Source organism: Dermacentor andersoni, chromosome 6, assembly GCF_023375885.2.
Source record: "Dermacentor andersoni chromosome 6, qqDerAnde1_hic_scaffold, whole genome shotgun sequence".
Classification (NCBI taxonomy): Eukaryota; Metazoa; Arthropoda; class Arachnida; order Ixodida; family Ixodidae; genus Dermacentor; species Dermacentor andersoni.
This window is the reverse complement of record NC_092819.1, coordinates 70,062,543-70,074,509: the sequence shown is the minus strand read 5'-3', so window position 1 is coordinate 70,074,509 and position 11,967 is coordinate 70,062,543.

Genomic DNA, 11,967 nt, shown 5'->3' with positions numbered 1-11,967 from the left:
TAGTTCTCTTTTGTCCGTTTAAAGTGCACACAAACCCAGTTCTTGCATTAGAGAGTTTTAGATGTGCGCAACAAAATATAGGAGACGGAAACCACCGGGCTTACGAAATAACTCAAAAAGGCATACAAAAGAACCTAGAAGGGGTACAAAGGAACGCAATCAGCGTGTGGCGTTTTAGGTACGCAAAGGAGATTGGATGAGTTACTTCCAAAACTCCACATTCTTAGATTATAGCATTCCTGGACGAGATCAGCCGCATTGCGGTTGTTGCACGTCAGTAGCATCGCACATAATGTACTCGGTAAGCTCGCTTCCTGTCAACTCACCTTCAAGCAGCGGCTCGTTATCCTGCGGCGCTGAGGCGGCCGTCGTAGCACGTAGCGGTTTCCGGTGGCTCTCAGGGGGTCGCGTCGCCTCGTTTGGCTCCCCGGTCATGGACGGCGCCACAGTGCTAGAGTGGCGTCGCGGCATCTGCGAAGTCGAGGGGTCTTCGGCGAGCCGCTGCGAGGGGCGACGCTGGGACACGACCTGCGGCATCGTTCCCTCCTGGTTCGCGAGTCTGGTCCCACGCGGAAGCACGCTCGTGAAGGTGATGACGACACTCCACATATGGCACCTACCCACGACAGGGGATCGGCGAAGAGGCGGGTAATGGAATAATAAGAGCACAGGGAATAGCCGAAATAGTGATAAGAATGGTATTAGAGCTGAAATAATTAATGATATCGTGTTTCGTGACTATTTACTTAAGGATATAAGAGAAATAAGAACGTGTTGTTTACCTGTCAGTCTACTGCAAACTGTGCTGCAAAAGTAAAAGTGCTGTATAGAACGAACTGAAAGATGAAAAATGTGCGACGATTATGATACTCCCTAACGCGAAATGTTAGCGAAGCTGCATACGTATTTTTTTTTTCGCCGTATATAGAAAAAAAGAATTTGAGACCGAAACCACCGCACCAACTGGCAGGCCAGTGCCCTCGTCGCCCTCGCAGAGGGAGGAGTAGTATGGTAACGCCAGCACGATCAGAGACATCGGAGCCAGCTGAGGAAGAAGACGACGACGAAGGCGCGAGCAGTGACACGAACGCATTCGCGCGGTTACACCGAAAGACTGCGGCGCTCAACCCACGAACGGGTGCCTAAGAAGTGCTTTCTAAATAATCGGCAGAACCTCCATCACGATGACTGTCGACAGCAATGCGTTTAGCACTGAATCAAACTAGCGACACAGCGTATTCCCAACGAGTACTGCAGCGGATCCCCTTTCGCGCTTCGGATGGATGGATGGATGGATATTATGAGCGTCCCCTTTGGAACGGGGCGGTGGGTTGCGCCACCAAGCTCTTGCTACTGTACTGCCTGATATCCTACCTAGGTTAAACAATGAAAAAATAGAAAAAAAAACACTCTGAACTACCCCACCCAAATTTTCTGATCCCCTATTGCGAACTGTGGTTTTGTAAGTCTCCGTCTTTTGTCGTTTCCCTACTTTTCTTCCACCAATCCTCCAGTCGCCTCTTACTAATGTCTATTGCGGACATGTTTGCTTTACCACTGCTCCCTCTGAACACAAAGGGTTCAAGGAGGCCAGTGGTGCCTAAATCGACCGCTGGGTAGACGTCCTCACATTCTAATAAAACATGCTCCGTAGTTTCCCTAGCTTTGCCGCAGCAAGCACATGCTTCTTCTTCCTTCTTATATCTCGCTTTATAGGTGCATGTTCTAAGACATCCCGATCTCGCTTCGAAAAGTAATGAGCTTCCCTTTGAGTTATCATAAATGGTTTCTTTCCTGATTTCGTTTTTTCCTCTTAAGTAGTTACTCATGGAAGGTTTCTTTTCCATTGCCGCCACCCATGAGATTAATTCAGCCTCTCTGACTTTCCGCTTGGCCTTCTTTGTTGCTGTGTTGTCCACCCTACAGGCCGCATACTAGCTTCCTAGTTCTTTTCCTCCACTGTGAATCAATATTTTTCCTGCACAGATACCTGAACACTCTCCCAGCCCATTTACTTTCTTCCATATTCCTCAGCCGTTCTTCATACTGAATTTTACTGCGAGCTTCCCTCACTTCAAAACTAGTCCAGCCCATATCACCCTGCACAGCTTCATTTGTAGTATTCCCGTGAGCGCCCAATGCGAGGCGACCCACTGACCTTTGGTTCCCGTCGAGTCCTGATTGTACCCCTGATTTATAGCAAACAACCGCATTTCCAAAAGTAAGTTCTGGAACCATTACACCTTTCCACATATATCGGAGGACCTCGTACCTATTGTATCCCCATAGCGCTCTGTGCTTCATTATGGCTGCATTTCTCTTCCCCTTTACTGTTATGGTTTTTTCCTGTGTTTCCATATATCAATTGCCTTCGTTTGTCCATACACCAAGGTATTTATATTCTGTTACCCGAGATATTTCTTGGCCCTGTATCTCCACTGTCTGCTCACTGTTTTCATTGAATACCATAACACCTGATTTTCTAACACTAAATTTCAAACCTAAATTGTTGCTTTCCTGTCCACAGATATTAGCCAGACGTTGCAAATCACTTTTCTTGTTAGCTAGCAACACAATGTCGTCCGCATAAAATAAACCTGGGAGTTGCTGCTCTATTACTATACCCGCCTGTTTGTATGAGAGATTAAACCCGATATTACTTCCTTCTAGCGCCCTCTCCATCCTCATCATGTACATCATAAACAGCAGCGGGGATAAAGCGCACCCCTGCCTCAGTCCCTTGTTGATATGAACTTTCTCCTCGCTCCTCATCCCTTCCCATTCAATGCAAACGGTATTTTCTAGGTAAATCTCTCTCAAAAGCTGTAGACAATCGTTACCTAAGCCTTCCCCTTCCATAATATCCCACAAAATTTTACGGTCTACGTTGTCGTAGGCTCCTGTAATTTCTAAAAAGGCCACATACAACGGTCTGCTTTCTGCTTTTGATATTTCAATACCCTGAGTAAGAACAAACAAGTTATCATCCAAACGACTACCTATTCTGAAGCCATTCTGAAGCTCTCCCAAAATGCCATTATTATCTGCCCATGCTTGAAGCTTTAATTTGATTGCCTGCATTGCTAGGCTGTATATTACCGATGTAATGGTCAACGGTCTATACGAGTGAATTCTTTCTTTCTCCCCCTTACCTTTATAAATTAAATTCATTCTAATTTGTCACCAACTGTCTGGTATTCGTCTATCTCTTAAAGTTTTTTCCACTGCTTTCACCAGAGCTTCCTTACTTCTTGGTCCTAGTTCATTTATCAGCCTAACGGGAACCTGGTCTAGCCCTGTGGCAGTGCGCTTAGGAATTTTCTCTTCCGCTTTCTTCCAGTTTAAATTTGTCAGCACCAGCTCCTTTTCCACTTGGGTCTCTTTCATGCTCTTTTTTTCATCAAGTACAACCTCGTCATTGCCTTGGAAAGACTCGGCTGTTGCTTTTCGGATGTAATTTATTGCCGCTTCTCCTTCCAGTCTGTTTTCATCTTCGTCTAGGATATGTTGTTGCATTGCTGTTGACTTCCTGCCTAATAATTTTATGTGGTTCCAAAATATTCTAGGTGCGGCCTTCTTTTTCTCACGTAGTTCTGACAACCAACGTTCACTTTCACCTTTTAATTTTGCTTGCATCAGTATTTGAACCATAGACTTTTTCTCCCGGTATATTTCCCATTTACTGGTTACTTCATCCTGTGGCAACTGCGCCTTTTTTGCCTGCCTGTGCTCTCGAGATGCTTTCTGTCGTTCGGCGATCGCTTCTCGTATCTCCTTTTTCCACCAGCTTTTCGGTTTCTTTTTTCCTTTCCAACAAACCATGTTGTTTCTCTTTCCGTATTGCTGTCATTATTACACTTAGAAGCTCACCATATTCCCACTCTTTACTTGGCCATTTGCCAAGTTCTTCCTCTAGTGACTATATTTGCTATTTGTTCAGCGTTCAAATTTGGACTGGCCATTTCGCACTCCTTGCTCTCTTTTCCAACAACATTTCCCATTTTCAAAATGATGCGTTTATGGTCACTCCCTATGCTGTTAAACCCTTCCCCATCGACGACCATTTCTCTCAACTTAACATGAATTTCTTCTGTCATCAGACAGTAATCAATGGTCGATTGCCGGTTTCCCACTTCCCACGTGATCTATCCTTCGCACTTAGGCCCTGTATTCACGACCACGAGGTTATGTTGCTCACAAAGGTCCAGCATTGACTTCCCGTTATTGTCGGTATAGCCATCTAAATCTTGTATGTGGGCATTCATGTCACCTAATAGGACGATTTCAGCACCGCTCGTGAAACCCTCAATATCAGCGCTTATGCATTCCACTAACTCTTTATTCTTCTGTGTGCAATTTTTTTCCCGTCCACAAATACGTAACGCCCAGCCAAATTGTTTCCCACTCATTGTACCTGATAACCAAAGATGCTCTTGACATTGTGAATATACTCTTTTCCATTTGGCTCCCTGATGGATGAGCGTTCCGACTCCCCCTCCCTTTCTTTCCGACTTAGTTCTGTTGCACCCTTCCCAAACACAATACTCAATAACTGGCGGCTCTTCTGAGTCTCTAAGGTGCGTTTCTGTAACCGCATACACCCCTATTTGTTCTCTGTGTAACTGCTCCTCAATCTCTGCCCACTTTTCCTTTGTTCTGCCGCCCTGCATGTTTATGTAGCCTACTGCATGACGACCTCTTTTTCTTGCTTTCCTCCTTTTTCTGTTATCGATGGCGATGCTCTTCTGATGTTCCCCTAGGGGACCTTCTTCATTACTATCCACTCTGACCTCCTGAGCGCCCGCGGGCCCCCTAAAAAAGCAACAGCGCGACCACCAAGTCGCCAGCCCACTTCTCGTGCTAGCCTGTAATTGAAGGGGATCCCGTCTCGTTTAAAACCACCACAACTTCTCACTTCCCTGTTTACTTCGACAACCTCGAAGCATTTCTCTCGGCTCATTTTCTATATTGCCTCATTAGCAGCCACTACGGCTCTTTGTACGTGACTGTCACGCACAGGCACTTCCGGCACCGTGCACACCACGATCTGCACCTGAGGGGATAGCTCCCGCAAGTCATCCACCCCCTTCGCCAAGCGCTGGGCTAGTCCTGGCCCTTTCCTGTTTAGGACGTCATTTAGCCCACCTGCTACTATGACGAGGTGGCGCACGTGGGCATTTTCAGCGAGCTTTTCTTTTGCTCGCTCCATGACAGAACCCAGTGTGCGCCCTGGAAATGTCCCTACCGCCACTCTTTTGTCGCCTTTCACCCTCTCCACAATTGCTTTTGAGCACCCAGCCAGGTTTGAATCGCCAGCGATAATCACCCTTTCACTTTCTCCTACCTCTCCCTGCTTCCCTTTGTCATTTTCCGCGTGATTCGGACTCGACAAGGCGCATTGTCCCCTGGGCTCCTGCTTTTTCCGCGTAGCAGCCTCAAGGTAGGTGCTGCTCTTTCCAGCTAACCCTTCATCACCCTGCCTGCGTTCCACGTATTTCTCTGACCCTCCCGCGCCTGTCGCGTCGGGGGTCTGCGTTCCATTGTCACGCACATTCTCGGTCCCAATGGCGGCCCTGTTCAGCTTTTCCTCGGCTGCTTCAAGTCTCTTTTCAACTACCTTCCGTGTCTCACGCTCCCTGTTTAGCTCATTTTTTAGCTCTTGCACCTTTGAGAAGCTCTTCCTGGAAAGCCTCCATTTTCTGCAGCCTAGTATCGACATCACATTGTCTGCCGGTTGATTCGACGCCCTCTCCATTCTCACCCGCTCCTCATCTGCCTGAGGGACCCCCCCCCCCCCCCCCGTACTGCCTGCTTTACGGGCTTTCTCGTCATGTATTGCACGGCTTTTTTGCAAATACTATAATACTATATCAATGCAGAGCACGTGCCTTTTAGAAAAAACCGATACGCACAGGATCCAAATCCTCAAAATGCCGCAAAGCAACTCTCACCACTATTTCAAAAACACTCAATGCCGCGGAGACCGAAGGTATGACACACTCTCGCACGCGCTCAACCACGTGGCCACGCTCTCACTTTTCTACCAAACACGCACAGTAAAACCACTAATAGCTATTTGTCTTGCCACTTCCAAGCTACTATTTAAAGACTACAAACGCTCAACGTCCCACTCGGCTGCATGTGTTGGAACACATGGCACGAAAAGACGCTCTAATCATCCTGCAAAACAACTGTACACGAAGCACACCCGCGCACCCGAAATACGAGAGACAAAAAAAGGAAAGAAAAGGAAAGAAAAGGGAAACCCCCCAATTACTATTTAAACGCAAAAAAAACAGCAAATAAAAACAGAAGCAAGCTCAAGGCATGCACAAAAACTTATGATTTCGTCGTCGCCACGGAGCCCCGAAAAGCACGTCCATTCGCCACAACTGCAACAGCGTCTAGCTTCCCTAAGAACACTCAGCGCCATCTAGCTGAACCACCTCGAATCCTGCTCGTGACCTCCGAAATGCATGGCGCGCGCCGGTGCGTTTGAACGCTGAGAAACGCGTAATGCGACAACCGGGCTAGTCTCTCGCCCTTCTTTCCGGACACACTGCGCCGCATGGTGGCGCTGCCCAAATGTCCGTGCGTTGCCTCCGAGACAAAGGCATGACGCGCCTAAGACTGCAAAGGATTGGAGTTGTTCCTTCGCTGGCCACACACCTAGTGGAACGTGCTCAGTGACCAAAATTGGCGAGATGTCCATTCATGAGCGGCACATACCCAGTGCATTGGAGGTGGCGCTCTCTAAGGCGTTGTCAGTCACTTCAGCATGTGCTAAAGCGGATGAATACGAAAGCCATCGCGCTCACGAGACATTCATTACTTGACATTTTCATTGTAGTGTGTTGTTACTTCCCATTACTTGCTTTCTTCCACCAAAAGTCATTGGTTCAAAGTGCCTTAATTAATTCTGCCCTAATTAACACCGTAGGAAGTGCTGACGCTTCTTCGTCTCGGCTTCACGCTTTCTTATCGAGAAACTTATGACCTAATTCACCCTAATTAAAACCAAAAATCATGGGCACGACTCCAACCAAAGGTCGAGGGTACGACTCCTTGTGAATTTTGGTGCCATGAATTTTGGTGCGATAACTGCGGACTTCCGATTTTTCCACCCATAAGCCAATCTAAAGCTTTTGCCTTAGTAAAATGAAGTCAGAGTGACTTTAGCATACGCTTAAGAGGGTGAAGGCGAAAGCCTGCAAGGTCACAAGACATTCATTACATTACTTGACATTTTCATTCTAATGCGTTGTTACTTATTATTACTTGTTTGTTCTCACCAAAGGTCGTGGATTCGAGTGCCCTAATTAACTCTACCTTAAATAAAGGTACCTTAATTAACACCAAAGGTACTGGATTCGACTCTGGACCTTCACGGTGTCAATTGTTATCCTACTTATAGATACGACCGGTTCGCCCATATCTCCATGTTGTGCCCCGGGTTCGAGTGACTTAATCAATTTCACTTTAGTTAACAGCAAAGATCGTGGGCTCGACTCCCACCAAAGGTCAAAGGTTCGACTCCCACCAATGGTCGTTAGCTCGACTCCCTATGAATGTCGGTGCCACAAATTTTGGTGCCATAACGCGGTATGGCGTAACGCCGGGCATCGGATTTTTCGTCCCTTGAGCCGTCTAAGGATTTTGGCTTAAAAAGAACGAGAAATCTCGTTTTCGTGCATAGTGCTCACTGCAAGCGTTCCCGGTAAAGATTACAGTTACATAAGCTGCATTTGCCAGGAAGCGGGGGAAGCAGTATGGAATCCTTTAGTGCTCTTGCATTCTACTCTCAAAGGCGAAGCTTAAGCGTCTTCCAAGTTTTTAGATTGAAGAGCAAAACGACAACAAGGTGAAAGCAGGAGCCAACGTTTCGACAAGTGGACTTGTCTTCTTCAAGGCGGCATATGCTTTCCTCGCCACAGCATCAATAGCTGCGGTTCTTGTCGAAACGTTGGCTCCTGCTTTCAGAGGAAAGCATATGTCGCCTTGAAGAAGACAAGTCCACTTGTCGAAACGTTGGCTCCTGCTTTCACCTTGTTCTCGTTTTGCTCATCGTCTTGAATTTACACCTCCCGCCTTCCCCGTGTTTTCCCAGGTTTTCAGAGTGTCACATTCCCTGTGGCACATAGCAAGTTACCCAAGTTGGCGTCAGAAATGATCACTGAAGAGCGGCACACAGCTGCGGGCACATTCCTAGTGGTTCAAAGAGGTTCATTGAAGGTGTCACCTGCATTGCCGTCGCGTGAATAAAATAGCAGACGCTCACAGCCTCGCGAGCGTGGGTGCTGCGCTCGGCACGCGCCAGCACCGGCTAGCGTTCGACAAATTAAACCTTGTCTGAAGACATCGCTGACGTGTTCTGTCTGCTGTCGTGAAAGGCGAGTCGAGACCTACGGGTTCGCAACGCCCATAGCCACAAAGACCACCAAGTACCGAGAGGCACATACCTTGTGCTCAGAGTCGGCGTCAAAGAGTTTCTTCGGAAAGTGGTAGCTACTAGTGCTTCAAAATATACGCCAAACCGCCTAACCAGTTGAACCGGAGGGAAGTGAATCCGGTCTCCAAAACCGCTTTGGTTATACGGATTTTAAGAAACGGATGTTGAGGATATCCGGCTTAAATAACGGGTTTGCCAGATATTCGAATCTACTAGATATTCCAGCTCAGATTAATCCAAGCTCCAGTTATTTCAGTGCAAGCGCCAGTGAACTTAATTAAACGGCCACACATTTAATCTCAGCGCCAAAGAATTTATCTAGTCACCACATATTTTAATCCTAACGTCAGTGAATTTAATCCATAGTAAAGATACATGCAGGTGTGGAATCGGTGATGGGTAAAGTCAAAAGAAAATACACAATACTGATACTATACAACACTACACTACACAACACTACACTACACTGCACTACACTACACTACACTACACTACACTACACTACACTACACTACACTATACGACTTCAATGCCAGAGTAGGCAAGAAGCAGGCTTGAGACAAGTCAGTGGGGGAATATGGCATAGGGTCTAGGGATAGCAGGGGAGAGTTATTAGTAGAGTTTGAAGAGCGGAGTAATATGCGGATAATGAATACTTTCTTCCACAAGCGGGATAGCCGAAAGTGGACGTGAGGGAGCCCGAATGGCGAGAGTAGAAATGAAATAGTCGTCATACTCTGCGCTAACCCTGGCATCATACAAGATGTGGACGTGCTCGGCAAAGTGCACTGCAGTGACCATAGGATGGTAAGAACTCGAATTAGCCTAGACTTATGGAGGGAACTGAAGAAACTCGTACATAAGAAGCCGATCAATGAGTTAGGGGTAAAAGGGAAAATAGAGGAATTCCGGATCAAGCTACAGAACAGGTATTCGGCTTTAACTCGAGAAGAGCACCTTAGTGTTGAAGCAATGAACGATAATCTTATGGGCATCATTAAGGAGTGTGCAATAGAAGTCGGTGGTAACTTCGTTAGACAGGATACCAGTAAGCTAACGCAGGACACGAAAGATCTGATAAAGAAACGTCAATTTATGAAAGCCTCTAACCCTACAGCTGGAATAGAACTGGCAGAAGTTTCCAAGTTAATCAACAAGCGTAATACAGCTGAGATAAGGAACTATAATATGGATAGAATTGAACATGCTCTCATGAACGGAGGAAGCCTAAAAGCCGTGAAGAAGAAACTAGGAATAGGCAAGAATCAGATGTGTGCGTTAAGAGACAAAGCCGACAATATCATTACTAATATGGATGAGATAGTTCAAGTGGCTAAGGAGTTCTATAGAGATTTATAGAGTACCAGTGGCACCCACGACGATAATGGAAGAGAGAATAGTCTAGAGGAATTTGAAATCCCACAAGTAACGCCGGAAGAAGTAAAGAAAGCCTTGGGAGCTATGCAAAGGGGGAAGGCAGCTGGGGAAGATCAGGTAACAGCACATTTGTTGAAGGATGGTGGGCAGATTGTTCCAGAAAAACTGGCCACCCTGTATACGCAATGCCTCATGACTTCGAGCGTACCGGAATCTTGGAAGAACGCTAACATAATCCTAATCCATAAGAAAGGGGACGCCAAAGACTTGAAAAATTATAGACCGATCAGCTTACTGTCCGTTGCCTTCAAAGTATTTACTAAGGTAATCGCAAATAGAATCAGGAACACCTTAGACTTCTGTCAACCAAAGGACCACGCAGGATATCGTAAAGGCTACTCAACAATAGACCATATTCACCATATCAATCAGGTGATAGAGAAATGTGCCGAATATAGCCAACCCTTATATATATAGCTTTCATTGATTACGAGTAAGCGTTTGATTCAGTCGAAACCACAGCAATCGTGCAGCCATTACGGAATCAGGGTGCAGACGAACCCTATGTAAAAATACTGAAAGATATCTATAGCGGCTCCACAGCCACCGTAGTCCTCCATAAAGAAAGCAACAAAATCCCAATAAAGAACGGCGTCAGGCAGGGAGACACGATCTCTCCAATGCTATTCATAGCGTGCTTACAGGAGGTATTCAGAGACCTGGATTGAGAAGAATTGGGGATAAGAGCTCATGGAGAATACCTTAGTACCTTGCGATTCGCTGATGATATTGGCTTGGTTAGTAGCTCAGGGGACCAACTACAATGCATGCTCACTGACCTGGAGAGGCACAGCAAAAGGGTGGGCCTAAAAATTTATCTGCAGAAAACTAAAGTAATGTCTAAGAGCCTCGGAAGAGAACAGCAGTTTACGATAGGTAGCGAGGCACTGGAAGTGGTAAGGGAATACATCTACTTATGGCATGTAGTGACCGCGGATCCACATCATGACACGGAAATAATCAGAAGAATAAGAATGGGCTGAGGTGCGTTTGGCAGGCATTCGCAGATTATGAACAGCAGGCTTCCATTACCCCTCAAAAGAAACGTGTATAGTAGCTGTGTCTTACCAATACTCACCTACGGGGCAGAATCCTGGAGGCTTACGAAAAGGGTTCTACTTAAATTGAGGACGACGCAACGAGTTATGGAAAGAAGAATGATGGGTGTAACGTTAAGAGATAAGAAAATATGAGATTGAGTGAGGGAACAAACGCGAGTTAATGACATCTTAGTTGAAATCAAGAAAAAGAAATGAGCATGGGCAGGACATGTAATGAGGAGGGAAGATAACCCATGGTCATTAAAGGTTACGGACTTGATTATAAGAGAAGGGAAGCGTAGCAGGGGGCGGCAGAAAGTTAGGTGGGTGGATGAGATTAAGAAGTTTGCAGGGACAACATGGCCACAATTAGCACATTACCGGGGTAGTTGGAGAAGTATGGGAGAGGCCTTTACCTTACAGTGGGCGTAGCCAGGCTGATGATGATGAGGATGAAAGATGCATTTGCGGAGGTGTTGTAGGATGTTCCAAATAATGACGAAATGTTATAATTTTGCGTCGACCAAACATAACTGAAGAGCTTTCCTGATGAGCCTTGTCATGTGGCAACAAAATGCCTTTCCCGCGCGATACATGTTCTAAATAATGCACTGTTATGGACATTACTGCCATAAACAGGTCATGTAAAACGTAGCTATTTGATGGCTTTGCTAACATGCATTGAAACAACGGGAGCGAACCGATGATTGCTGAAGCTGATAAAAACAGACTGAAAGGAGCGTCACGTGACCTCTCATCATTTTGTTTTCTACAGGGCATAATTACATGGATATCAAATGAACGAGCTTCGAACAATCTCTGCGATTATAAACATGACACGCATCTGAGATCACGTGGAAGACGGTGTTACGGAATCTGGCGTAACATTCGCCAGCATATTCCAAATTCTCGACCACATTGGCATGGATGTCAAACGATCGGGCTTCGAAGGAGCCCTGTGATAGTACCCACGAAAGGTGCGCTAGAAAACAGGGTAAAGGGTGTCACGGGACCTTGCGTAACTCGTAAATTTCGGAAGCC